Below are 27,678 nucleotides of genomic sequence, written 5' to 3'. Positions count from 1 at the left end.
TGTCTTCCCCAAATAAAACTTTTGCTTTCCTTCAGCGTGGTCTTGCATGGTCTGATCATTTTTTTTTAAATATTTTTTAAAGTCTTTTGATACAGGGTCTGACTATATGGCTTTAGGCTGGCTTTGAACTCTTTTATTTATTTATTTATTTATTTATTTGAGAGCGACAGACACAGAGAGAAAGACAGATAGAGGGAGAGAGAGAGAATGGACGCGCCAGGGCTTCCAGCCTCTGCAAACGAACTCCAGACGCGTGCGCCCCCTTGTGCATCTGGCTAACGTGGGACCTGGGGAACCGAGCCTTGAACCGGGGTCCTTAGGCTTCACAGACAAGCGCTTAACCACTAAGCCATCTCTCCAGCCTGGTCTGATCATTCTTAAACCTTACAATATCCTCAGCCAGAATTCCGATAGCTGTTATTACCAAGTGGATATTTTATTACTGTGTAGAGGAGCTGCATTTTAATCTGAATCTGAATCTGAGGAAAGGAAACCCAGGGAAAGGTTGAGGGGAGGGACTGTCTGTGTGTCAGGTCCCTCGGATAATGCGACAGCCACAACTCGCTCTGTTTGGGGTCAAGATGTGCCCTGACTTGCGTGTTGCTCCCCGTCACGGTTTCAGTATTTAGAGCCTTGCTGGAGAAGGCAGAACAGGAAGCTGCGTCTTGTCTTGGGGTCTTATTAGTCCAGCCCACTGGGCGCGCCGAGCTCTCTGCCTGTAGCTATGACACGATGTGAGCTGTCTGCTCTGCCTGCTGCCCAGCACGATGAAGTCTCCTCTCCATCGTGAGCTGAAATAGTCCTTCCCTCCCATAAGCTGTTTCTGTTTCTGGTCTGGTGTTTTGTCCCGGCCATAAGAAAATAGGGTCTACAAATGCCATGTGGAAAAATCAAGAGAGAAGCAAGGTCAGCCAGCTGGTTTTTGTCTCCTTCCACCTTGGCCCAACCTTCCTCCTGTTCCCAAGTCTCTCATTGTTCTAAATAGTTTTAGCAGAGTACTAATACTCCTTTTTTTGAAAAAGAAAACAACTAAGACTTTTAAAAATATTGTATTTGCAGAGAGAGAGAGGGAGGGAGGGAGGGAGGGAGAGGGAGAGAGGGGAGGCACCAATACAGAGAGAGAATGAGCACTTGTCACTGCAAACAAACTCCAGACGCATGTGCCGCTTGGGCATCTGGCTTTACATGGGTACTGGGGAATCAAACCCAGGCCATCAAGCTGCGCAAGCGTCTTTAACCACTGAGCAATCCCCAGCCTCACCAGTGTTCATTTTGCTTTACAAATTTATTTATTTTTTATTTATTTTTTAATTTTAATTTTTATTTATTTGAGAGTGAGAGACACAGAGAGAAAGACAGACAGAGGGAGAGAGAGAGAATGGGCGCGCCAGGGCTTCCAGCCTCTGCAAACGAACTCCAGACGCGTGCGCCCCCTTGTGCATCTGGCTAACGTGGGACCTGGGGAAACGAGCCTCGAACCGGGAGTCCTTAGGCTTCACAGGCAAGCGCTTAAGCCATCTCTCCAGCCCTACAAATTTATTTTTTAAATTATTTATTTATTCACAAGCAGAGATAGAGAAAGGAAGAGACAGAGCGCGTGAGGGAGAGAGCTATGCCAGGGCCTCCAGCCACTGCAAACAAACTCCAGATACATGGCCATTTTGTGCATCTGGCTTTTACATGGGTACTGGGGAATCCAACCCAGGCTGTCAGGCTTTGCAGGCAGGTGCCTTTAACTGCTGAGTCATCCCTTCAGTCCCTAACTTTCCTAAATTTGACAAGAAGCAGTTTAATGGAAAGAAGAGTTAACTTTAGCTCACAGCTTGAGAAGGGACACAAGGAAAGGCAGGCTGCCGGAGCTGGCCACCTTCAGTGTACAGCGAGGAAACAAAGAGCTTCGAATGCCACTCCTTTTTGATGATGTTGTTGTTTTCGCACTAGCCCAGGCCGACCTGGAATTCACTCTGTAGTCTCATACTGGCCTGGAACTCATGGCGATCCTCCTAGCTCTGCCTCCCGAGTGCTGCGATGAAAGGCGTGCACCACCACGCCCAGCAGCTCTCTCCTTTTCAGTACCATCCAGGACCCCAGCCCATGGAATGGTGCATGCCACAGTTAAGGTGGATCTATCCGCCTTAATTAGCCTAGTCAAGACAGTCTGTCACAGACAAGCCCAGAGGCTCACCTAACCTACAGAATCCCTCACAGGTGATTCTAGGTGCTGCCAAGCGCACAGTTATGACCATCTCACCGGTCTTGGATGCTTCCCACCGCCCGGCACCGGGCGTGTTATTACCCGAGAGGCCAAAAGATGGCGCTGTGGGTCCACGAGAAAGAAGACAGCAGAACCCGGGCCCCTTCCCCGCTGGTCAGCGACCCTCAAAGTGGGGTTTTTCTCACTTGCTTTCTCCTGTGCTTGAGTGACTTCCTAAAAAAATCAGAATAATAAAACTATTTTTAAAAATCAGACTAGCGCACACCTTTAATCCCAGCACTGGGGAGGCGGAGGTAGGAGGATGGCTGCGAGTTGGAGAGACTACATAGTGAGTCCGCTACATCCATGCCAGGAAAAGCTCAGGTGAGGCTGAGTCACACCCTGGGAGCTTCCCGTTTTGTCCTCTGGAAAGATACCTAACCTGGATGGGGCAGGTGGTGACCCTGGAAGTCTGTGACAGTCGTAAGTGGCCTAAGTGATAAGGCTGGGCATGGGTTAAGAGATTGGGAAACAGATGAGCCAACGCAGGAAAAAAGAAAAAGAAAACAAAATAATTGGCATCATAGGTCATCATTGAGCTCTTGGGATGAAATAAATCAGTTTTCAGTTTTCGAGCACATTTGGGCCTCATTTTCTCCAGAGGCTAATAGAAAGTCTAAGCATTCTGACACTGGGATTGTTCCAGTTGAAAGGAACAAATGCTCGTGCATTTCCAGGCTCCTTACCAGTTTTTCTTAGTAACATTTTCTTTCATTCTCTCGTCATCTATTGTCTCTGGACCAGAAATACCCCTTTAAAAAAAAAAAAAAAAAGAAAGAAAACAGGGTCTAAGTCCGGGGGTAGCTCACTGATCTTCAGTACTGGAAAAACAAACCAATAAGCAAAAGAAGAGAGAGAAAAACAATGAGAACAAAACAAAACAAAAAACCAGGTAGAGTCTTGCTGTAGCCCAGGCTGACTGGGATCTCACCATGTAATCTCAGGCTGACCTCAAACTCACAGCTTTCCTCCTAACTTTGGGCCTCCTGGGATTAAAGGCATGTACCACCAAGCCTGGCGGGTAAGATTTTTGGGAGAGGTCAGAGGGCAGAATAGTTAAGGAAGAAGGGAGCTGGCTTCAGATCTCAGGTGGTGACAGCCTTTAATGCTGATCCTTTGTGAGGTTTAAGGACAATGTTTCCACAAGAGACATCCCCCCCCCCCCCCAGGCCTCGGCCTCTCACCCAGGAACAATCAATGTGGTTGGCAAAATAAACACACGAAGGTAATCAAAGCCACTGGTCAAAAATGTCTAAATATTGCATTCCTATAGTTGAGTCTTTGAAGGGTCCTTAACATGGCTTTGGAGTATGTTTTCTTTTTCTTTTTTTTGTTTTTGTTTTTGTTTTTCAAGGTAGGGTCTCACTCTAGCCCAGGCTGATCTGGAATTCACTCTGTACTCTCAGGGTGGCCTCGAACTCACTGGGATCCTCCTACCTCTGCCTCCCGAGTGCTGGGATTAAAGGTGTGCGCTGCCACATTGCAGTTTCTGCCATATATTGAAAACTAGGGGGAGGAGGAAATAGTTATATCCAGGAAAGTCTGGACATCATATTTCTGCGATAGGTGGGTTGAAAGTGATTTCTTGTTGTTGAGATAATCTCACTATGGAGCTCAGGCTGACCTTAAACTTACAATCCTCCTGCCTCAACCTCCCCAGTGCTGAGATTATAGGCATGAGCCACCACACTGGAGACACAAATGTTTTTTCACCTCATTAAAACAAAAATATTTCTGGGGCTGGAGAGTGGCTTAGTGGCTAAGGCACTTGCCTGCAAAGCCTAAGGACCCATGTTCAGCTCTCCAGATCCCATGTAAGCCAGACACATGTCCACTAGGTGGTGCAAGCATCTGGAGTTCAATTGCAGGGGCTGAGGACCTGGTGTGCCCATTCTTTCTCTAATATATATATATTTAATATAATTATATTAATAATTATAATTACTATAATTATATATATAATATATATATATATATATTTCTGTTTTACTTGCAAGGACAGAAAGAGAAAATAGGCACACCAAAGCAAGCATCTTGGCACTACAAGAAAAACTGCAGATACATGTACCACTTTGTGAATCTGACTTGATGCGAGTATTGGGGATTTGAACCCAGGCTGCTAGGCTTTGCAAGCAATTGCTTTTAGCCGCTGAGCCATCTCTCCAGCCCCCTTTCTCCTCATTTGTAATCAAGTCTGGCAACATCTTGGGAGGTTCTCTGGTGTGTCCTGGTCGCGCTCAAGCACGTTCTAGCCCCTTTCTCAGAGAGGCTTTCCTTCACGACGTCAAGCCGAGCTCCTCCTTCCCGCCCCGTCTGCGTAGCGGGACCTGGGAGCACCGTCGTGAAGTCCCTGTTCCGTGCTCATGCTCCGGTCCTGGACAGGGAACTGTGCTCTTCAGAACACGTGTCCCCTGGGGCTTTGATTCTGAAGCCAAGTTGGTGTGTTTGGAACCTGTGTGAAGTTTTCCCACACTCTCTTAAACTGCGTGGCCTGAAAGCCAGACTCTACGGGTTGATGAGGGTTTTTATTTTATTAGTTTCATTGTCTCTTATTTGCAAGCAGAGAGAGACAGAGAGAAGAGATACAGACAAAGAGAAAGAGAATGGGTGGGCCAGGACTTCTAGCCACTGCAGAGGAACTCCAGAGGCATGCACCACTTTGTGCATCTGGGAACTGGGGAATTGAACTCAGGTCATTAGCATTTGCAGGCAAGTGCCTTTACCTTTGGCGATCTCTCTAGTCCTTATTTATTTATTTTTAAATATATTTTTTAATGAGAGAGAGAGAGAGAATGGGCACCCCAGGGCATCCAGCCACTGCAAACGAACTCCAGACGCATGCCACCTTGTGCATCTGGCTTACGTGAATCCTGGGGAACTGAACCTAGGTCTTTTGGCTTTGTAGGCAAGTGCCTGAACTGCTAAGCCATCTCTCCAGCCCTTCTTTATTTATTTTATGGCAGGGTCTCACTCTAGCCCAGGCTGACCTGGAACTGACTCTAGTCCAGGCTGGCCTCCAACTCACATGGATCCTCCTATCTCAGGCAGCCCCGAGTGCTGAGATTAGCTGAGTGAGCCGCCACGCCTTGCTGTTGATGCGTTGTGAAGTGGAAAGGCACACTGCGCTTTCCTCTGACTGGCTTCTGGGGTCTCTGCTTACACTGCTAACCAGCCTTTCTGTGGCAACCTCCTGCGGTCAGAATTTTTTTTAATACATTTTATTTATTTATTTGACAGAGAGACAGAGACAAAGAATGGGTGAGCTAGGGCCTCCACCTACTGCAAACAAACTACAGACGCATGCGCCACCTTACATGGGTCCTGGGGGATCGAACCAGGCTCCTTTGGCTTTGCAAACAAACACCTTGACCACTAAGCCATCCCTCCAGCCCCCCTGCAGTCAGAATTCATTTTTATTTTTTTACTTTATTATTTTTTTCTATTGACAACTTCCATGATTATAAACAATATCCCATGGTAATTCACTCACTCCCCCCACTTTCTCCTGTGAAACTCCACTCTCCTTCATATCCCCTCCCTCTCTCATTCAGTTTCTCTTTTTATTTTGATGTCATCATCTTTTCCTCCTATTATGAGGGTCTTGTGTTGGTAGTGTCAGGTACTGTGAGGTCATGGATATTCAAGCCATTTGGTGTCTGGAGGAGCACATTTTAAGGATTCCTATCCTTCCTTTGGCTCTTACATTCTTTCCGCCACTTCTTCCGCAATGGACCCTGAGCCTTGGAAGGTGTGATAGAGATAATTCAGTGCCATACACTCCTCTATCACTTCTCAGCACCATGGTGCCTTCTGAGTCATCCCAAGGTCACTGCCATCTGAAAAGAGAAGGTTCTCAACCAAAAGTGAGAGTAGCATTAATATATGGGTATGAACATTAAGAGAAGTGCTTACTGGGCAGTTTGGTGAGCATAGTATATACATGTAGCCAGACACAAGGAGACATTACACCTCTAGGGCTCGCGACTACCCCTGCTATAGGTTTTCAGTATCAGGGATGTATTCCCTCCCATGGAGCGGGCCTCCAGTCAAATTAGAGGGTGGTTAGTTTCCCCCATACAGATGTGCCACTACTGCAGGCTAATTTGGCCTGGCTGGCCAAATATAATGCTTGCAGTGTCCACTGTTGAGTCTTCACTGGTGATTTCTCTCTCTCTGCCATTGAACTGCATGCAGAATGGCTTCTTCCAGCTTTTTGTTAGCTTCTTATTGCATTGTTTCTTGGAAGAGAATTATTACTCAGCCAGCAAAGCTCAGGTCCTTTTCTGTCAAAGGGGGTTATTTGGGTTTTGTTCAGAAAAAAAAAAAAATTCTCATGGGGCTAGGGAGAAATTCTCATGAGTTGTTAAAGGCTGGATTGGGTTTAATTCCCCAACCCCCCATATTGAAGCAGAAAGGGATTTATTTTTTGTTTTGCAATGGCAAGAGACCTTCACAAACTCACCACACACACACACAAATTTTAAAAAATTAAAATATGTAATTTATTTATTTGAGAGAAAGAGGCAGAGAGAGGGAGGGAGAGGGAGGGAGTTGGCACACCAGGGCCTCCAGCCAAATTGAACTCCAGGTGCATGTGCCCCCTTCTGCAACTGTCCTACGTGGGTCCTGGAGAATTGAACCAGAATCCTTTGGATTGGCAGGCAAACGCCTTAACCACTAAGCCATGTCTCCAAGCCCATAAATTAAAAAATATAATTTCTCGTAATATGAAAACAGGCAAGGCATTGTTTGGAAAGCCTATAGAAGTATTTGTTGTGTGAGGATTTGGGAACATTTTAGAAATGATAAACAATTGCAGCAGCCATTGCTTTCCGGAAAGGAAAGGAAAACTGGGGTTCAAGTGATCCTGACCTCCTGTCCCTACCGACTCTCATCACCACATTTAGTTGGAAAAGCTTCAGACCAACAGAACTGACCCATTGCCTAACCCTGGGCTGCATTTGTCTGCACGTCCTTAAGGCACGTCTGTTGCAGAAATGAGGAGGGAACTAATACGATGACCCCTGTCACTGAATGTCTAGCCTGAGGGCCCCAGGGATTCCCTGTCTCTGACACCCAGAGTGGATTCTAGGGATGTAAGCCCGCGTCCTCACGCTTGCATGGCAAGGACTTTACCCAAGGAGCTCCCCCCGTCTCTTCCTGGGACTAGAACAGGCTGTTGCCTTCCCTTCTCATTGGTCAGTCAGCTCTTTCCAACCAAGATCCGGTCTGTCCATTGACCTTTGCTTTCTGCCTGCACCCTTGTCACCCTTACTCAGTGCCACTTATACAATACTGTACAGTATGTCTATCTTTTAGGTCTGTCTTGGGCTTGGAGAGATGCCTTAATTTCCCTAGTACCCATGTAAAACCAGATGCACAAAGTGGCACATGTGTCTGGGGTCATTTGAGGTGCCAGGATGCCCTTGCATGCTCATTTTCTCATGTAGCCTCTACCCCCACCTCCGTCTCTCTGAAATAAATAAATATTACACACACACGTATATGTATATAATTTTTTTTTCTCCAAGACTCTAGAGGGTCTCACTCTAGCCCAGGTTGACCTGGAATTCACTCAGTAGTCCCAGGCGGGCCTTGAACTCAAAGCAATTTTCCTACCTCTGCCTCCCAAATTCTGGGATTAAAGGTATGCTCCACCATGCCTGCCAATATATTTTTTTCAAAGGTTTTAGGTCATTTATTTACTATCTTTTTTCCTTAAGATGTTATATAATTCTGCAAGGGTGGGGTCTTTTTTAGGTTTGTTGACTGATATATACCACATGACTAGAATAAACTTTAAAAATTACATGTTTTATGAATAAATATATGAAATTAGCCTCTTTTGTTCCCTTGTTCCTTCCTCTCTTGCTTCCTTTTATTATTTATTTATTTATTTATTTATTTATTTATTTATTTATTTATTTATTTATTTATTTATTGAGACAAGGTCTTATTTTATAACCCAGCCTGGCCCTGAATTCATGATCCTCCTGCCTCAGCTTCCCAAGTGTTGAGATTACAGGCCAACCCTGCTTGAGCACTTTTCCTGTTCATTTCCAATTAAGTTGTTTTAATCCAATTTAGTGAGAGAACTGTTTAGAGAAAGAATACTTGATTAACTGAATTAAAATCAGTTTCTTCTAAATCTAGTCATTTTGTCCCCAGGAAAAGCATCTTTAGAATTTAATTTATATTTTCATTTAATGTATTTGTATGCACAGTTTCAACAAGTTAGACACTACTAAAAATGAATATCAAGTCGGGTGTGGTGGCGCATGCTTCTAATCCCAGCACTTGGGAGGCAGATGTAGGAGGATTGCCGTAAGTTCGAGGCCACCCTGAGACTACGTAGTGAATTCCAGGTCAGCCTGGGATTGAGTGAAGCCCCAAACCCCCCCCCCCCAAAAAAATCAGCGTTTTCTTACCTTAGTTCTTCCCAACCCTACTCCTTCTCAAAAGTGTTTTCACCTCAATACTTCAGCTATTTCCCCTGGTTTTTATTTCCATATACTTTTACCTCCTGATATATTGGTTATATATATAATATAATATAATATATAATGTATATAATATGTATAATATATACATATACATTTTTTTTGAGGTAGGGTTTCACTGTATCCCAGGCTGATCTGGAGTTCACTATGTAGTCTCAGAGTGGCCTCAAACTCACGGTGATCCTCCTCCTGCCTCTATTTCCCAGAGGCTAGGATTAAAGGCGTGTGCCACCATGCCCAGCTCAACCTCCCGATATTCTTATGTTCGTGATTTAAATTTAATACTTTCAAATATTTTCTCATGACTTCTTTATTCAAAGATGAGGATTTATTGCTCACAAATACTTTCCTTTCTGCAACGTTTCTTCTCCCACCCCTCCCTCCTTCTCACCACTGTGAATTTATCACAAGTTTTGGTTAAATCAATATTCCTATACACAGATGAGCTATGCGCACAGCTTTTTTGTTGTATTTGAGATAATAGATGCCTTGTTTTTTTCATTTGCTTAGTGGTCTTTATATCATTAATCTGTCTTCAGTCTCCTTGCCAACAAAAGAAAGTAATTTCAAACACATCTTCCAGTGCTTTCTGGTTTTCGTTTTGAAACGTCCCTTCTGGCGTGTGTCTCCCGGGAGGGTGGGCTGCTCCCGAGGCCCCCACGGCAGCCGCTAGCCCGGGGATCTCCCTCTGCCGTTCTGCAATTTCCTGTGCTCTCTTCTGCTTCGTCTGGTTTCTTGGATCCCATGTCATTGTTCTTCTTAAATTTTCATTTCAATTTTGTTTTTTGAAACAGGGTCTCCTATAGCCCAGGCTGGCCTCAAACTTTCCATCTAGGCAAAGCTAACCTTGAACTCCTGAATCCTCCTGCCTCCACCTTCCCAGCGCTGGAATTACTGACGGGAGCTATCTTGCTCAGCCTCATGTCCCCTCTCTTGGTCCTCTAACTCATTTTCTTTCTGGGCAAGTTCATTACTGGTACATGGAAAGGAGAAAGGTTACTGATTGTGTTTTGTGGGATTTTTTTTTTAAAGTTATTTTATATTTTAATTATTTGAAAAAGAAAGAGGCAGAGACAGAGAAAGAGAGAGAGGTAGAGAATGGCCACATGAGGGCCTCCAGCCACTGAAAACAAACTCCAGACACATGTACCACCTAGTGTACCTGCCTTTATGTGGGTACTGGGGAATTGAACCTGGGCCCTTTAGCTTTGCAGGCAAGCACCTTAACCCTAAGCCATCTCTCCAACTCTGGGATTTTGTTTTTCTTTTCTTTTTGGTCCTAGAATTTCTTTTTTATTTTTAAAATTTTTTTTATTAACAACTTCCATGATTATAAACAATATCCCATGGTAATACCCTCTCTCCCCCCACTTTCCCCTTTGAAACTCCATTCTCCATCATATCTCCTAATCTTCTCAATCAGTCTCTCTTTTGTTTTGATGTCATCATCTTTTCCTCCTATTATGATGGTCTTGTGTAGGTAGTGTTAGGCACTGTGAGGTCATGGATATCTAGGCCTTTTTGTGTCTGGAGGATCACTTTGTACGGAGTCCTACCCTTCCTTTGACTCTTACATTCTTTCTGCCGCCTTTTGCACAATGGGCCCTGAGCCTTGGAAGGTGTGATAGAGATGTTTCAGTGCTGAGCACTCCTCTATCACTTCTTCCTAGCACCATGGTGCCTTCTGAGTCATCCCAAGGTCACTGTCATCTAAAAAGAGAAAGTTCTCAACCAAAAGTGAGAGTAGCATTAATATATTAATATATAGGTATGGACAAGAAGTGCTTACTGGGCAGTTTGATAAGCATAGTATATACATTTAGCCAGCCAGCAGCAGACGTTACACCCCTAGGGCTCATGACTACCCCTGTTGTAGGTTTTCAGTATCAGGGATGTATTCCCTCCCATGGAGTGGGCCTCCAGTCCAATTAGAGGACAGTTGGTTTCCACCATGTATGCATAGGCATGTATACACACACACACACACACACACACACACACACACACCCTGTATCCTATCCTCATATATGATTAGTATAATATTTTAAGTTGGACACTATTGTTTTTCAGAATTTTGAATTAATTGTTTCATTTTTTTCTGCTCATTTCCGGGGTTGTTTTGTGAAACCTGTTATGAATTTGGCTCTTTTATGTAAGATCTCTGTGTGTTTACCTTCTTTAAATAATTTTGGGTTCTTATTTTTGTATTGAGTGTTCTGAAATGTCAGTGATTTGTCATGCTTAAAAAACCAGTTTAGTCATTTCATACTTTTTTTCCTGGAAAGATGTTTCCTCTTCTGCTTTATCTTTTCCCTGGAACTCCTTTATTTTCTGGGCTTGAAACTGTCCCCTCTTTCTTTTTCCCTTTAACGACTGAACAAACAAGTCTGTGGAAGCACCACCTATTCTTGCTTCCCTCGTTCCTGTCTTTGAACTTGAACTTAACCTCCCATCAGGTCTTGTCTTTAAGGCTAGGTCTCTGGCCACGTCCTGTGGATAACAGTTTTGTCAAGGAGAGCCCATTGTGAGAAGGAGGTGACTGTAATTATAAACTCTCATTAAGCTGACCTTGGCCTCCCACTGGGTCTTGTGTGTAAGAACAGAGAGCCTGAAGACTCCCTTGTGGACAAAATTGGTGGAGGAGATATTCAGAGAACACACTCTGAGAACGACATGACTGTAATTATAATCTATTATAAAAGACTTAACGTTTGAGCTCCGGCCTATATATTTTCTTACTGGTCAAGTCCAGCACCATTTTCCAAGGTTTCATTTGAGAGAGAGAAGGAGGGGGTGGGGAGAAAGGAAAGAGTGTGGGCACGTCAGAGCCTCTTGCTGCTGCGAAGGTACTCCAGAGGCATGCACCAGCTCCAGCAGCTTTATGTGGGTAGTGGGGAACGGAGCCCAGGCCATCAGGCTTTTCAAGTGCATGCCTTGGGACAGCTGAACCATCTCTACAGCTTTCCCAGGCTTCATGAACTCGCCCGCTATTGATAGCAACCACCAGAACCTACATTAGACAGGAGCTGCCCTTTTTATTTTAAGGCATTTCCTCCCAGTTAAGTCATCCTCTTAACTAGGGTGGCCCTGAGGAGAAGGAAATGTGGTGGGAAGAGCTTTGCAAACTACAGTTTTACTTCTTATCCTGAAAACAACAGGTTCCTGGTTTATCTGTTTGAATGTCGGGATTAAGAATGAAGGAGATGGGGCTGGAGAGATGGCTTAGCGGTTAAGCATTTGTCTGTGAAGCCTAAGGACCCTGGTTTGAGGCTCGATTCCCCAGAACCCACGTTAACCAGATGCACAAGGGGGTGCACACATCTGGAGTTTGCTTTCAGTGGCTGGAGGCCCTGGCATGCCCATTCTCTCTCTCTCTCTGCCTCTTTCTCTCTCTGTCACTCTCAAGGAAATAAATGGAGTTCAAAATAAAATATTTAATTTTTTAAATATTTAATTAATTTATCAGAGAGAGAGACAGACAGATAGACAGAATGGGTGTTCCAGGGACTCTAGCCACTGTAAACTCCAGACACCTGTGCCATTATGTGCACTTGGCTTACATGTGTTCTGGGGAATCAAATCTGGATCCTTTGGCTTCTCAGGTAAACCACTGAACCACTAAGCCATCTCTCCAGCCTGAGATATTTTTTTAAATTTATTTTATTTATTTGAGAGAGAGAAAGAAAGAAAGAAGCAGATAGAAAGAGAGAATGGGTGCATCAGTGCCTTCAGCCACTGCAAATGAATTCCAGATGCATGCACTACCTTGTGCATCTAGATTACGAGGGTCCTGGGGAATTGAACTGTGTCCTTTGGTTTTGCAGGCAAATGCCTTAATTGCTAAGCCATCTCTCTAGCTCCTGAGATTTAGTTTTGATGACTCTGAGAGGAGAACGTGGCTTTATATATTTCCCCTAATTGTGCAAATCACATCCCTACTAATAAATGAAAATTTTAGGCCTTCTCTACAGAGGAAAGGCAGGCATGTCGGTACATCTTACCACAGAGAGAAGAGCAAAACCTCATGTACTTTTTTGGCAAAACGTCTGCTATGGACCGAACATGTCTGCCCAAAAACATGTGTTAGAATGAGGCATGATGGTGCACACTTTAATCCCGGAGCTCAGGGAGCAGAAGGAGGGTCACTGTGAGTATGAGGCTAACCTGAGACTACATAGTGAATTCCAGGTCAGCCTGGGCAGGGAGGCCCTACCTGGAAAACAACAACAACAACAAAAGCATATGTTGGAGACTTGGTCCCCAAGCCACACAGTGTTGGGGGGCAGTGACAGATGAGTAGGTCCCATAATGGGCTGAGCTCCCACGAATGGACTAATACCATCATCTTGAGACTTCTTATCTCAGGAGTGGCCCCTTTGTAAAAATATAAGTTTGGGTCCTTTTCCTTCTCCCTTTCCCTCTCAAGGGTTCTGCCTGCTGCCATGGGATGTCACAGCCAGAGGCACTTGACAGAGGCTGGAGCTGAGCCATCTCTCCAGGCCCCTGTCTATCTTCCTTCTTTAAAACTTACCCAGCTTCAGCTTATAACAGTGCAGAATGAAGAAAGACAACTTCTAAGAGCTCTGTACACTGAGGCCCTGTCTGCCCTCCAGAATGCCTTGTTGGGTTTGTAATCTTTGCTTTTTAATTTATTATTGTTATTAACTAATCTTTGCCTTAAGCTAGCTGGAAGGCTGGGTTAAGTTGTTTTGCATGCAAGTTCCAACTCTTTACACCAAGGCTAAAGAATTGACTTTTCAAGTTGATTCTTCTGGTCTTTCCATACACAAACATCCATGTCCACATTTGACTTTGATCCTCAAGGTCAGTCTTAATTTTCTAGCCAAAACACTGAGACACTGGGGTTTGGGAGTTCAAGAAAACATGCCCATCCAAATTTGAAATGGAATGAGAAATAAGCATAGCACAAAAGCAAACTGTGGTGGTTAAGCTTAATTGCCAACTTGATAAGATCTAGAATAATCTCTGGGCATATTTGTGATGGAGTTTCAAGACTGGATTAATTGAGGTGAGAAGGCCCACTCTACGTGGGTGTGGTATGGCTGGTGTCCCAGACTGAATAAAAAGGAGACATTTGCCCCAACTTTCATTTCTCCATGTTTCCTGACTGTGGGTGCAATGTGACCAGCACCTCATGGTCTTGCTGCAATGACTTCACTGCCACAAGGGCCTATATTCCTTGGAACAGTAAGCCAAAGGAGACCCTCCCTTAAGTTGCATTTGTCAAGTGTTTGGTCACAGCTACACAAAAGTAAGTAATACACAAATGAATACCAGAATATCAATATTGCTGACAAAGCTTATTGGAGAACGTGCTATCCAATCAGAGGCTCATTGCTTATTGATTTCTGCCCTTAGACAGAAATTAACAAGTTGTGGAGAGATGGCTTAGTGGTTAAGGTGCTTGCCTGCAAAGCCTAAGGACTCAAGTTAGATTCCTCAGTACCCACATAAAGCCAGATGCGCATACGTCTAAAGTTTGTTTGCAGTGTGTAGATGCTCTGGCACATCTGTCCTCATCTTTTCTTCTCTCTTTCCTTGCAAATACATAAAAAGCAAAAGAAAAATAAACTCAAGAGACTTGATTCCCAGCACTTGGGAAGTAGAGGTAGGAGGATCACTGTGAGTTCAAGGCCAGCTTGAGACTACATAGTGTGTTCCAGGTCAGCCTAGACTACAGCAAGAAAAAAAAGAAAGCAAGAATGAAAGAAAGAAAAGTTTTGGTAGGAACTAGAAATGAACCTTTGGACATGCCTGTGAGAGGCTGTGAAAAGAAGACACCCCTTAACTACAGGCAGCACCATCGGAGTGGTCTGGTCCTGGACTGGCTGACAAGAACAAAGCCAGCCGAGCCCTAGTGTCTATCCCCCTCTGACTGCTTCTGCTCCCTGGTTGTGGACACACTGTGATCCTCTCCCTCAAGCTCCTGCCACCATAAGCCCTTCCTGATGGTTACCCTTTGGTTGGTCAACTTGACAGGATTTGGAATCACCATGGAAATGGATCTCTGATCATGTCTGTGAGGAGTGTTCCAGACTTCAGTTAGCTGAGGGAGGGCTAACTCTGTGGGCACTCTCACCATCCCGTGGGAGAAGGAGAAAGCTAGGGGAGGATTCCCCACGACCGCTCTGTCTACTTCCTCCCTGCTGGTGTGACGTTGACTTCCTGTTCCTGCAGCGCATTCCCCACCACGGTGATCTCCATCCTCTAAAACTGCAACCCAAAAGACTTTCTTTCTAAAATAAATAAATAAAATCAGCAAGTTTTAGCCTGTCAGACATCAAAAGAGGACACTCACAGGAGTCACATAGTGACACATGCAGACCTGTCTGTGTGTTGGCTGTCTCGTCTTGAAAGAAGAAAATAGGAGAAGCTGGGCTGGGCATGTCCAGTCTGTTCTCTCAATGTTGAGCAGATCAGTCCTGCTCTGTCCACTTGGAGCTGAAAGATTGGAAGTGTTTCACCCACATGCTTTCTGTTGATATGGGCAAGGGAAGCATGAGAGGTAGATGATGGATCACAGATTTTCCCAAGCTGAACTCATGTATGAAAGCAATCCAGGGGAAACAAGGCTAGGAGTCACCTGACAAAATCAACGGAGGAATCCCAGTGGATTAAAACATATTTTTATTTCTTTATTTGTAAGACAGAGAAAGAATGAGAATCTATGAGCACACCAGAGTCTCTTGTCAATGTAAACAAACTCCAGATGCATGAGCACTCTGCATCTGGCTTTATGTGGGTACTGGGGAATCTAACCCTGGTTCGCAAACTTTGCAAGCAAGCACCTTTTTAAAAATAATTTATTTTTACTAGATATAGACATACTTAGTATATAAACAACACATGTTGGTACCATTCTTTCCTTCATCCATGCCCCTTTTCTGAAGATGCCCTCCTCCTTAGGGATGCAGGTCAACCCTGTGGGGATTGTGAGTCATGCATTGTGGGGCCAGCAGTCACCTATGGAGGAGAGGCAATGTCTCCATGCATAATGTTCCAACTTGTGGCTCTAACAATCTTTCTGCCCCCTCTTCCTCAAAATTCCCTGAGCCATACTGGGAGCATTTTAAGTCTATTTCAATGTTGGGCTCTTAGGAGCCTCTGGATCTCTGGTTTGGTAGGTGTTGAGTGTTCTCAGTGTCTATCTCCTTCACCCTGTGCTCATATCAGATTCACTAAGAAAGCAGCACTCTTGCTCATTTCCCCAATTCCTCTATGGTTTCAGCTGGGGCAAGGAACAAGTGCACTGGGTCATTTATCTCCTCAGGTCCAGCTCCCATCTGAAAAAGAGAAGCAGATTCTCCAGTGGGGAGTGAAGTTATCACTGGTTAAGTGGGATAACCATTATTAGTTTAGAGAGAATTTAAAGGGTGTAGACCTTCTTATAGCCCAAGATTAGTAGAAGCTTGACAATGGAAAGCAAAATCATTATCTGGATATGATTCTGACTTGTTCCCCAGTTCCAGATATGGTTTCCTTTCCACTGAGCAGATCTGTTAGCCAATTCAAGACCATTTGGTTACCCTCCATGGCTGTGTATCACTATTGCACTTGTGTGAGCATTACATCAGGTTGTTTGTTTTTGAGTGGCTTAGACTTTGAGTTGCCCGGACAGATGTTGGCCACTTTTCCCTGGTAGCTCATGTAGCACCTTCCAGCACTAGACAGGCTAACTGTCTGGGGATTGGCTGTCTTCTGGATTCCAACCAGGTATCTTCATGGGGTGTTCCAACAGCATATGGTGTCTTCAGCAGTAGGGTCTTACCATTAACCCCCGGTGGATAATCAAGTGTTCTGAAGGAAGTCTGTCTTGTTTGTTTTGGAAGACCTTGTAGGTTTCTCCAAGCAACAGCTCATTGTGGGTGTTAACCACATCCTGGTACAGGGGATTATAAACCAGCACCAAGGGAAAAGAAAACAGAAAAGAACAGAAAAAAAGAGAAGCAAGAGAAATTTAAGGTTAGACTTCATCTCATCCTCTCCAGGGCCCTTCGATTCAAGCCCTCCCTCTAGGGTCCTGTTGAGGATTTAACCTTTTAGTGTAACTTTCAGGATATAGATTTCTATGGTACCAGTTCAATTTGGGTTCAGTTTTGTGTCACACCCCTCCAACACCGCCTTCCTCCTTCCCCCAAGCCTTACCTCCCTATTGTCTAAGCTTTGAGATGCCATTCAGGTATGTCAGCAAGTTGAGCTGATCCAGGATAGGAACCACAGATGATTGGGACCATGCCATGATTGTCTTTCTGTGATGGTGTGAATTCCCTTAGTATGATCTGTTCCAAATTCGACCATTTTTCTACAATTTTCATTGTGTCATTTATTCTTATCTCTGAGTAGAATTCCATCGTGTAGATATACCACATCTTGGTTATCCATTTGTCCAATGATGGGTACCTGGGTTGATTCCAGTTCTTAGCTATTATGAACTGAGCAGCAAATATCTCTGAACTGAGATGTGGAGCTTTTAGGGTAAATGCCCAGTAAGGGAATCCTTTTCAGGAGTCTCTATATTGATTTCCATAGTGGTTGTACACCTGTGAATGAGGGTTCCTATTTCTCCACATCCTCACCATTTGTTTTCATTTGAGTTTTTAATGTTTGCTATTTTTAGTGGGTTAAGGTAGAATCTTATAGTTGTTTTCATTTGCATTTTCCTAATGGTTAGGGATATTGAACATTTTCTTAAGTGTATATTAGCCATTTGTATTTCTTCCTCTGAGAACTCCTTATTTAGTTCTCTGCCCCACTTTTGGAATAGGTTGTTTGATTTCTTTTTAATTGTTTAGCTTTTTGAGTTCTTTGCAGATTCTAGATACTAGGCTCCTATCAGTGGTGTACGTGGCGAAGATTTTCTACCATTCGTGGGTAATCTATTGGCTCTGCTTATGTGTTTGTCTGGCAAGCAAGCACCTTTAATGTCCGCAGCCCCTCTCCAGCCACCCAGTGGACTTTGATACCTGGATTGTTCTCTTCCTTCTGTACCTTTTCTTTTCTTTTCTCTTCTTTCCTTTTCTTTTCTTCTCCTTTCCTTTCCTTTCTTTCCTGTCCATTATTTTGATTTTATTTTTGAGTCAGGGTCTCATGTAACCAGGCTGGCCTCAGTGAAGATGTCTTTGAACTCTTGATCCACCTACCTTCACCTCCTAAGTGCTGTAATAACAGGCGAGGGTCACAACGGCCAGTTCTTCCACTGTCTTAATTAGCACTAGTAAGTAATCAACCTTCTATGGCCGTTCCTCTATGTACTCTTATATTCTCACAAGGAAAGCAGAAAGAAAGACACATAAAAGTGTGTTTCAGGGCTAGATATATGGCTTACAGATAAGGTGCTTGCCTGCAAAGCCTAAGGTCCCAGGTTTGATTCCCCACGTAAGCCAGATGCACAAGGTGGCCCATGTGTCTTGAGTTTGTTTGCAGTGGCTGGAGGCCCTGGTGTGCCCGTTCCCTCTCTCCCTCTCTCTATCTCTCCTTCTCTCTCTCTCAAATAATAAAATATTTTACAAAAGAAAACAACACTACAAAAGTGTGCTTCAATCATTTAAATATAACAGGTATTTAAAAATAAATGTTGAGTACATAGACAAATGCATGAAACATCCTAATTGGAAAAATTATGTTTTGTAGATATTTAGGTACTCACTTCATTTTTTTTTTTTTTATTTATTTGAGAGTGACAGACACAGAGAGAAAGACAGAGAGAGGGAGAGAGACAGAATGGGCGCGCCAGGGCTTCCAGCCTCTGCAAACGAACTCCAGACGCGTGTGCCCCCTTGTGCATCTGGCTAATGTGGGACCTGGGGAACCGAGCCTCGAACCGGGGTCCTTAGGCTTCACAGGCAAGCGCTTAACCACTAAGCCATCTCTCCAGCCCTTCATTTTTTTTTTTTTTTTTGGTTTTTCAAGGTAGGGTTTCACTCTAGTACAGGCTGACCTGGAATTCACTGTGTAGTCTCAGAGTGGCCTCAAACTCACAGTGATCCTCCTACTTCTGCCTCCCGAGTGCTGGGATTAAAGGTGTGCACCACCACGCCCGGCTCTCACTGTATTATTTTAAGAAGAAAGAAAGGACAGAGGAAAAGGAAAGAAGGAAAAAAGAAGGAAGGAGGGAAGGTAAGAAGGAAGGGAACAAACCAACTCATTGGGAAAAAATAGTTTATCTGGTTTTGTTCCCAATGTGTGTGGTCCTTGGTTATACATCACAAAAAAGTTCACCCGACCTCACTCAAAAGTCACCCAGAGCGCTTTTCTTGATGTTTAAAGAGAAGTAGTCTCAGAAGGTCATTGTCCATTAATACACATTGCGAATGCGAGAGATTCTTTTAGTTTTCTCTTTTCATTTCCTGTTTCTTATCTTACATTCTCTAATTGAGGCCATTCCTTATCCAGAACAGCATGACTCTGCAAGACCCGCCTTCTGCCCTTCATCAAAACCTTGTGTCCATCCTCTTCAGTTAATCACAACCAGAAGGAGAAATTTCATGAGGTGACAGAACTGTGCTTTTGCTAGCAGGAGCAGTTCGTGTGTGTGTGTGTGTGTGTGTGTGTGTGTGCACATGCACACATGTAAAGGTGGTGTGGCTGTGTGAGATTGTAGGTTTGTAGGTGATAACACATAAAGAAAAACATATACTTGGGCTGGAGAGATGGCTTAGCAGTTAAGGCCCTTGTCTGTGAAGCCTAAGGACCCAGGTTCAGTTCCCCAGGACCCACATAAACCAAACGCACAAGGTGGCACATGCGTCTGGAGTTCATTTGCAGTGGCTGGAGGCCTTGGCTCACCTATTCTCTATCAGCCTTTCTCTCTTTCTCAAATAAATAAATTAATTAAAAAAAAAACATACATAGATCCCTGGTGTGAGGCATGAGGGCTTTTAAGAAAATTTCGTTGTAGGGATCCATGCAGGCCCTTGAGAAAGCCATTGCTCCTCACTACTTCTGACAGAATGAAGCAGCAGATCCTTGGTGAGAGGAACCATGTTTGTCAACATGAAGACCAAACCGTTGCTTTGGAATTGAACTTGTTTTGTTTCTCACTAAGTACGAAAGATGAATTGAGGATTTCTAGTGGTGGTTTCCAAAAAGGAAGCAATGTCGCAGAGACCGTTCCGCACCAAGAGTAAGCCATGCTATGAGAAGGACCTCATTTCGTTCCTGTCGATAGTGACTGATATGTGTCAGCCAGGTCAGCCCCGTGGGTGTGCCCAAGAGGTTGACCAGTGGCTGTGACCACGGTAACCACTGATACACATCATTACATTCTTTCTTCTTTCAGGTCTTGGAAATACTAATGTTTTTATTACAGACCTTGTGTATTACAAAGGACCTTAAGAATAAATAATCCACCATTACTGATTTCTCACATGAATGCTCTTCTTCTGCCTCCTCAGCCTCCTTCTTCTTCTCCGTCTTTCTTGTTCTATTTTTATTATTAAGAACATATTGTGTATGGCTGCATCATGTGTTGGTACCATCTTTTCCCTTCTCCCTACCCCATTCCACAGAGGGCCCTCCTCAGTGGGTTGCTGGCATTCCCCGTGGGGCTGTGGGAGCAGCAGTCAGTTATAGGGGAAGGTCATGCCTCTAGGCCTGACATCCCAACCTGTGGCTCTTACAGTCCTTTTAAAAATGTTGTTTATATATTTATTTATTTGACAGAGAGAGAGAGAGAGAGAGAGAGAGAGAGAGAGAGAGAGAGAGAGAGAGAGGAGAGGAGAGAGAGGGAGGGAGGGAATGGGCCACCTCCAGACACGGGCACCCCCATGTGTATCTGGCTAACGTGGGTCCTGGGGAATTGAACCTGGGTCCTTTGCTTTGCAGGCAAACTCCTTAACTGCTAAGCCATTCCTCCAGCCCCTCTTAAAGTTTTTTTAACCCGCTCTTTCACAATGTTCCCTGAGCTATAATGGGTGAGTTTTAAGTCTACTTCTCTTGTTTTTTTTTTTTTTTTTCTTTTTGAAGTAGGGTTTCCCTCTAGCTCAGGCTAACCTGGAATTCACTTAGTCTCAGGGTGGCTTCTAATTCACAGCAATCCTCCTACTTCTGCCTCCTGAGTGCTGCAATTAAAGGTGTGCACCACCATACCCAGCAGAAAGGGAGACAGAGATAAAGAGACAGAGAGAGCGAATGAATGAATATGGGTGAGCCAGGGCCTCCAGCTGCTGCAAACAGACTCCAGACGCAGGTGCCACCTTGAGCATCTGGCTTTACGTATGTACTGGGGAATAGACTTCTGTTAGGCTTTGTAGGCAAGTGTCTTGACTGCTGACCCATTTCTCCAGCCCTCCTTTCTTCTTTTGTCTTATTTCTTCATACATGTCTATATTGTATGCTGACATATTCCCCTCTTGCCTTACCTCACTTCTCTCCTCCCATTAGTCCCCTTAGACAACTTTACCTGGACTTTTATGCCATGTATATGTGATTTCATGCATCTCTATAAAATCTAGGAATAATAAGTGACAGAAAACATGCAACATTTTATCTCCTGAAATTGGCTTAATTTTCTTAGTATGATGTTCACCAGTTGCATCTATTTTTCTGCAGTTGATTTGGACACCTAGATTGGTGGCTAGCGCCACCGTAACTATTGATGTGTCAGTATCTCCGTGATCTGCTAATCTGGAGTCCTTTGGATAAAAACCCCAGCAGAGGCTAGCTGAGTCATACGGCTCCTCCAAGGCCTTTTACGCTGGGTCGGACTGCACACGAGCGCTCAGCTTGAGCTGCAAGAGCTCTGTGCGCCGCGCCTCCCCGCAGCCCTGCCCTTCGCTTCCGACCAGGTACGTCCACAGCCTTCCTTTTTTTTTTCTGGTTTCCTTTTGGTGTGGAAATCTACAGATAGTTTAGGTTAGTTTCAGTCTGTAGAAACAGCAGTTATTTTATATTTATAAAACCTTTAAGAAATGTTTTACAGAAACATCAACAATTTTACAGAAAAATCACAGGCTGGGGAAGATGGCTCAGTCATAACAAGCATGAAGACAGGAGTTTTATCTCCATTACCCATGTGGCTGGCAGGTGTGGGGGCGTATACTTGTCACGCCAGCACTGGGGAGACAGAGATCACTGGAGCTCACCGGCCAGCCAATCTAGCCTCATTGGTGATCTCCAGACCAATGAAAGACCCCATCCATAAAAGAGGTGGGCCATGTATATACCCAGAAAATGCCTCCTAGGTTGTCCTGGTCTCCAAGTCAATGCTCACACATGTGCATATACACATGCATACATGTGTGCCCCCACACATACAACGGGCTTACATGCACTTACATGCACACCCAAGCACAAAAAAAAATCATTAAAAGAGAAACTGGTATGGTGTCACATGCTTGTAATCCTGTCTCAAAGTGAAAAAGAACAATCGCAGCCAAGTCTCCTTGGGATAACCTGTAATTTAGCAATGTATAAATTAGTAATTACATGTGCAATAGAAAACTGCAAGTTGCAATTCCTTTCAAGTTGTGATCAGTTAAAGGAGCCTGAGGGAGAAGGTGAAAAGAGAACCAAGCCCAGCACTCATGAGGCAGACGTAGGAGGAGCACTGTGAGTTCAAGGCCAGCCTTGGACTACAGAGTCAGTACCAGGTCAGCCTGGGCTAGAGTAAGACCCTGCCTCGAAACAAAACAAAACAAAAGCAAAAAAGAGAAGCAGGCCAAGGGATGACTTAGAGGTTAAGGCGTTTGCCTGCAGAGCCTAAGGACCCAAGTTTGATTCCCCAGTACCCACGGAAGCCAGATGCATAAAGTGGTGCATGCAATAGCTAGAAGCCCAGGTGCGCCAATCTCTCCATCTCTTTTCTATTTCTCTCTCTGCTTGCAAATCAATAAACTAAAAGCAGGAGTTCAAAGAATAAAGAGAGACCTAAATGTACACAGAGGGTAGGGCGAGAGCTCAGTGAGAGAGTAACCGCCTCATTCACAGGAGAACCGGCGCCTCAGCAGGCAGCCCGGCCGAGTGGTGCAGAGCACGGGCCTTCGGGCCTTCCGCACTGTGTGGCACACCGAGCTGCTGAAGAGGTGCTGGCCAGGAATGGTGCTTCTTTCGCTGAGCTGTGTACCTCCAGTTCAATGGGAGGAGCTTCTGGGCCTACGCTGCTAACACACTGACTTCTTTTAGGACAAATTGAAAGTGGCAAAAGCTTCACATGAGGAAGTTTGTTCAGTTCACAATCAAGTGAGCATGTTATGGGTTTAGAGCCAACTAACAGCTTCTGCAGATTTTCATCAGTGGCCTTCGAGTAACCAGCTGGAATTTTTTACAAGTACCATCTCACTCATGCTTTGAAATGAGGGGTTTTGCCTTTGAGAAATGTGCATCTCATCACACACACACACACACACACACACACACACACACACACACACTCGAAGCACAATGTCCTGGTGGAATTATTCTCTAGAGAGCAAGTGGTATTGCACTTTTTTGCCAAGAATAGAAAAAAGGGGAATGGGAGTTGATTTTAGTGACTTCATTTCAGGAATGAGACTCTAGGTGACATTTATTTTATTTGACTTTTAAAAAATATTTAATTTAATTTATTTATTGGACAGAGAAAGAGGGGGAGAGAGAGAATGGGCACGCCAGGGCCTCCAGCCACTGCAAACGAACTCCAGACGTGTGTGCCCCTTAAGCATCTGGCTAATGTGGGTCCTGGGGGATCGAACCTGTGTCCTTTGGCTTTGCAGGCAAACGTCTTAACCGCTAAGCCATCCCTCCATCCTGGTGACATTTATTTTTGTAGATAGCGAGGTTAGGAGTAAAAAATGTGCAGGTGGCTCACTTAGGATATTAATATTCACAAAGCTCTTGGGGGGAAGTCAAACACTGTTCTCTTGCTTCCTTTTTCTTTCTCCACGTCTAGACATCCATGAGGACAGAACGAGTCAAGAGCAAAGGTTTCAAGATGAGAAGAAGGATGGATTCGAGGTCCTTAGAAACCAAAAGAAATTGGGAAGCAATCTAGATATGAACGTGTTCTCCCTGGTTTCCTTCTCAAACTTGTGCTTCTTTTCCTGAACCATTACGAAAAAGTAAAGGTGACGTGTCTCTGGCACTGCATACCTATACTAAACCGCAGCACCACGGTGCTCAGAAGTGACAGGAGCGCTCAGCACTGCAACGTCTCTCTCACACCTCCCAAGACTCAGGGTCCACTGCAGAAGAGGTGGTGGAAAGAATTTAAGAGCCAAAGTAAGAGTAGGACTCCTTATCATGTGCTCCTCCAGACACAAAATGTCCTGGATATCCATGACCTCACAGTGCTTGACACTACCTACATAAGACCCTCATAACTGGAGGAAAAGATGATGCCATCAAAATAAAAGAGAGACTGATTGGGAGAGAGAAGGTGTATGATGGAGAGTGGAGCTGCAAAGGGGAAAGTGGGGAGGAGGGAATTACCATGGTTTATTGTTTATAATTATGGACATTGTCAATAAAAACAAAGCAAAGGAAAGGGGATCAATGGGTAACACTCACGAGGACTGGAATTCGTTTCCCCAGCACCCATGTAAATACCCAGTAGGCAATGCAGCGCACCTGTAATCCTAGTGCATAGTGCCTGGGAGGTGGAGGCAGGGGAGCCCAGGTTTAAGGGACAGACTCTGCCTCTGCCTTAGTAAGTCAAGTGGAGAGAGTGATGCTGGAAGACGCTCACTGTCCACTCTGAACGCCACATGTGCACGCCCCTGTGCATGAGAATGTGCACGCGACGAAATATACATACGCAAAATAACCAAATAAAAAAAGACACCACACAGGTGAAGATTTATGTAATTTTGAGATACAATGTCTATTTGAAGAAAAACACCAGTGCTAAAACGTGATTTTGAGGGGCTGGGGATGTAGCTCAGGGCTGACCTGGCACGCATGCGCCTCGTCCCCTGTGCCACATAAAGCAGGCGTTTGCCACAGCCCTGGAATCCCAGCCCTCAGCAGCTGCAGGCAGAGGGATGAGAAGTTGAAGGTTATCTTCAGCCACCTATTAAGTTCAAGGCCAGCTTGGGACACATGAGACTTTCTTCCCCACAGAAAGGGTTTACGTCATACAGGTGATTATATTTTGTACCATCTTGTGGTGCAGGTGGTTACTTAAAGAATAAATTCAATCCCGGAGCATGGTGACGCACATGGAAGGCAGAGGCAGGAGGACCATTGTAAGTTTAAAGCCAGCCTGAGGCTACAGAGTGAATTCCATGTCAGCCTGGGCTAGAGTGAGACCCTACCTCAAAACAACAGCAAGAACAAAAAAGAATAAAGTCGATGCTAAAATTTCATTTGATTTATCAAGGAAATGAAAGCTTGATGGGACATTATTCATTTTCTTTCACTTTTTGGCACCGTTGAGGTGGAACTCCAGGCGTGTGTCGGTGAGGCGAGCCCTCCACAGTTGAACATCAGCACTGCCCTTCTCCCTTCCCTTTGTGCTGGGTTGGAGGTGGCGAACCATTGTGCCAGATGTATTCAGTATTAAAACCGGGGCTTTGGGCTGGAGAGATGGCTTAGTGCTGAAGGCGCTTGCCTGCGAAGCCTAAGGGCCCATGTTTGACTCTCCAGCTCCCACGTAAGCCAGACACAGAAAGGCGAGGCAAGCACAAGGTCACACATGCCCACTAGGTGGCACAAGCATCTGCAGTTAGATTTCAGTGGCTGAGGCCCTGGAGTGCCAGTCCTCTCTCTCTCTCTCACCGTCTCTTTCTTGCTCTCTATAAAATAAATAATTAAAATAAAATAAAGCCAGGGCTTTGGTTATGCAAGGCAAGCACTCCACCAAATTGCATCCCAACTTCCTTTTCTGATCCCCACATGCATGCTGTGGCAAACATGAAGTGACAAATACATACCTGTGCAGACACACCCTCACCAAACATGCTAGAAGAAAAATAAATCCAGAAGAAAAGAAACAAGAAAACTTTGAGCAGAATGCCTTTTACTTGTCTCTTGGTACTGTGTGAGTAATTTTCAGTTTAGCATAGACACCATCCCGAGGCTGACCTGCGCTTCTCCCCTGCCGAACTCAGCATGCCCGCAGCTCCAGATGTTTCCCTTTAATGTTTGTGGGAACCTTACTTTCTCCCTTTCTCCCACTCAGCTTCTGTCGCTCTTAGGAACAAAAGCCAGCGAGGCCCAGCTGTGCAGCCGGAGGCCTGCCTCCGCCAGCTAGCAGCATAGCCCAGGACAAGCTCTGTGCATCAGCTCCGGCACCAAACACTGAACCCAGGCCCAGCCTGCACTTTCACACAAGCAGGGGCAGCATGCTGCGCTTTGTAGCACCTCTGAACCATTTGAGAGCCTGGGGAAGAAGAAGGGACAAAAGTCAGACACTGAGCAAAGCTTTGAAATGTGGCATCAGAGATGGGTTCTGGCCTTCCCGGAGCGGACCAAGTGGGAACTCAGCTTCCATCTTTTTATTAGATATCTAAGAGTCACTCCGTGGAATTGCCAATGCCTTTTATGGTGGCATTGCAGGAAGGACACGAGGTCACTTCAGGCTTTACTGGGGTCTCATTTGCCAGGAGCAGCAGGACCCAAAATTTGTTTGATCTCAGAACCAATATGACCCATAGAGGGTCGCATTCTTTTCCTCAACCTCACATAAAAGGGACCTTCTGCGTGGAAACTCCCCAGCAGTGAAAGACTTGTAATTGAGAACAGAAGATACATCAAAGAAGTAGATAAAGGAGGTTTTAAGAGTGTGGAGAAGGACTGGAGAGATGGCCTAGCAGTTGCGGTGCTTGCCTGCAAAGCCAAAGGACCCATGTTCACTTCCCCAGTACCCATGTAAAGCCAGATGCACAAGGGGGCGCATGCGTCTGGAGTTTGTTTGCAGTGGCTGGAGGCCCTGGCGCGCCCGTCCTGTCTATCTGCATATTTTAACGGGGACAGAGGACTGGGTCATAGCTCAGTGGGTAGAGTGCTTGCCTGGCATCCAAAGCCCTGTCCTGGGAGGTGGGGGCAAGAGCCTCAGAAGTTCAGTCATTCTCCAAATAGAGGTTTGAAGCCGGTCTGGAGTATGTATGATGCCATCTCAACAAAGGAGGAGGAGGACAAGAGTTCACAGGGAAGGCTGGTAATGAAAGCATTAGAGCAGACTGTAGCTATAAGGCTATGGGAAATGAAGTTGGAAGAATTTCCTAATAATTAAAGCCATCGGATTTGTTAGCTATTTTTACAAAATATGATCAGTTAGTTTTTCAATTTTTTTCTTTATTGTCAATTTTTGCCATGTATGCAAACGTATTTTGATCAAAGTAATCTGCCACTACCTTCTCTTATCCCCCATCCACCCATTCTTAACCCCTTCTTCCCAACTTTTCCTAAGTCTACTTTGATTTTTTTTTTTTGGTACCATGTGAAGCTTAGGAGATGCTCAGTGGGTAAAGTGCTCGCCCCAGAAGCATGAGGACCTGAGTTCAGATCTCCAGTAGTCAAGTAAAATGATGGCCATGTTGCTGTGGGCCTGGAATCCCAGCTCTAGGGGGATAGAGATGGGCAAATTCTTAGGGATGCTGGCTACCTATTCTGGTTGAATTAGCGAGCTAGCTCTAAGCTCAGCGAGAGAGCCTGTCTCAGGAAGGTAAGGTAGCGCATGATTGAGGAAGACACTTGAGTTTGACCTCTGAACTGCACTCCAGTGCACACACGTGTGCATATGCATGCACATCAAACGCGTATACACAGTGTTTCAAGATTAGTGAAAGTTGATTGTTCTTACCAGTCGTAACCCCCTTTCCTGATGCTGCCTAGTCACGAAAAGCTGAAGCTATCAAGTGCATGATGTGTTTTAAGACTGAGGGAGATAGTTGAAAAGTAAAAGTCAGGTGGTTCTCTGCAGACCCCGCCAAGGTTTCGGGCTGACCCACTGTAGCACTGAAGACTCCAGGGCAGCAGCCTTGCTGG

This window comes from Jaculus jaculus, chromosome 15, assembly GCF_020740685.1.
Source record: "Jaculus jaculus isolate mJacJac1 chromosome 15, mJacJac1.mat.Y.cur, whole genome shotgun sequence".
In the NCBI taxonomy this organism is placed as follows: domain Eukaryota; kingdom Metazoa; phylum Chordata; class Mammalia; order Rodentia; family Dipodidae; genus Jaculus; species Jaculus jaculus.
Note: the sequence above shows the minus strand (reverse complement) of the source record.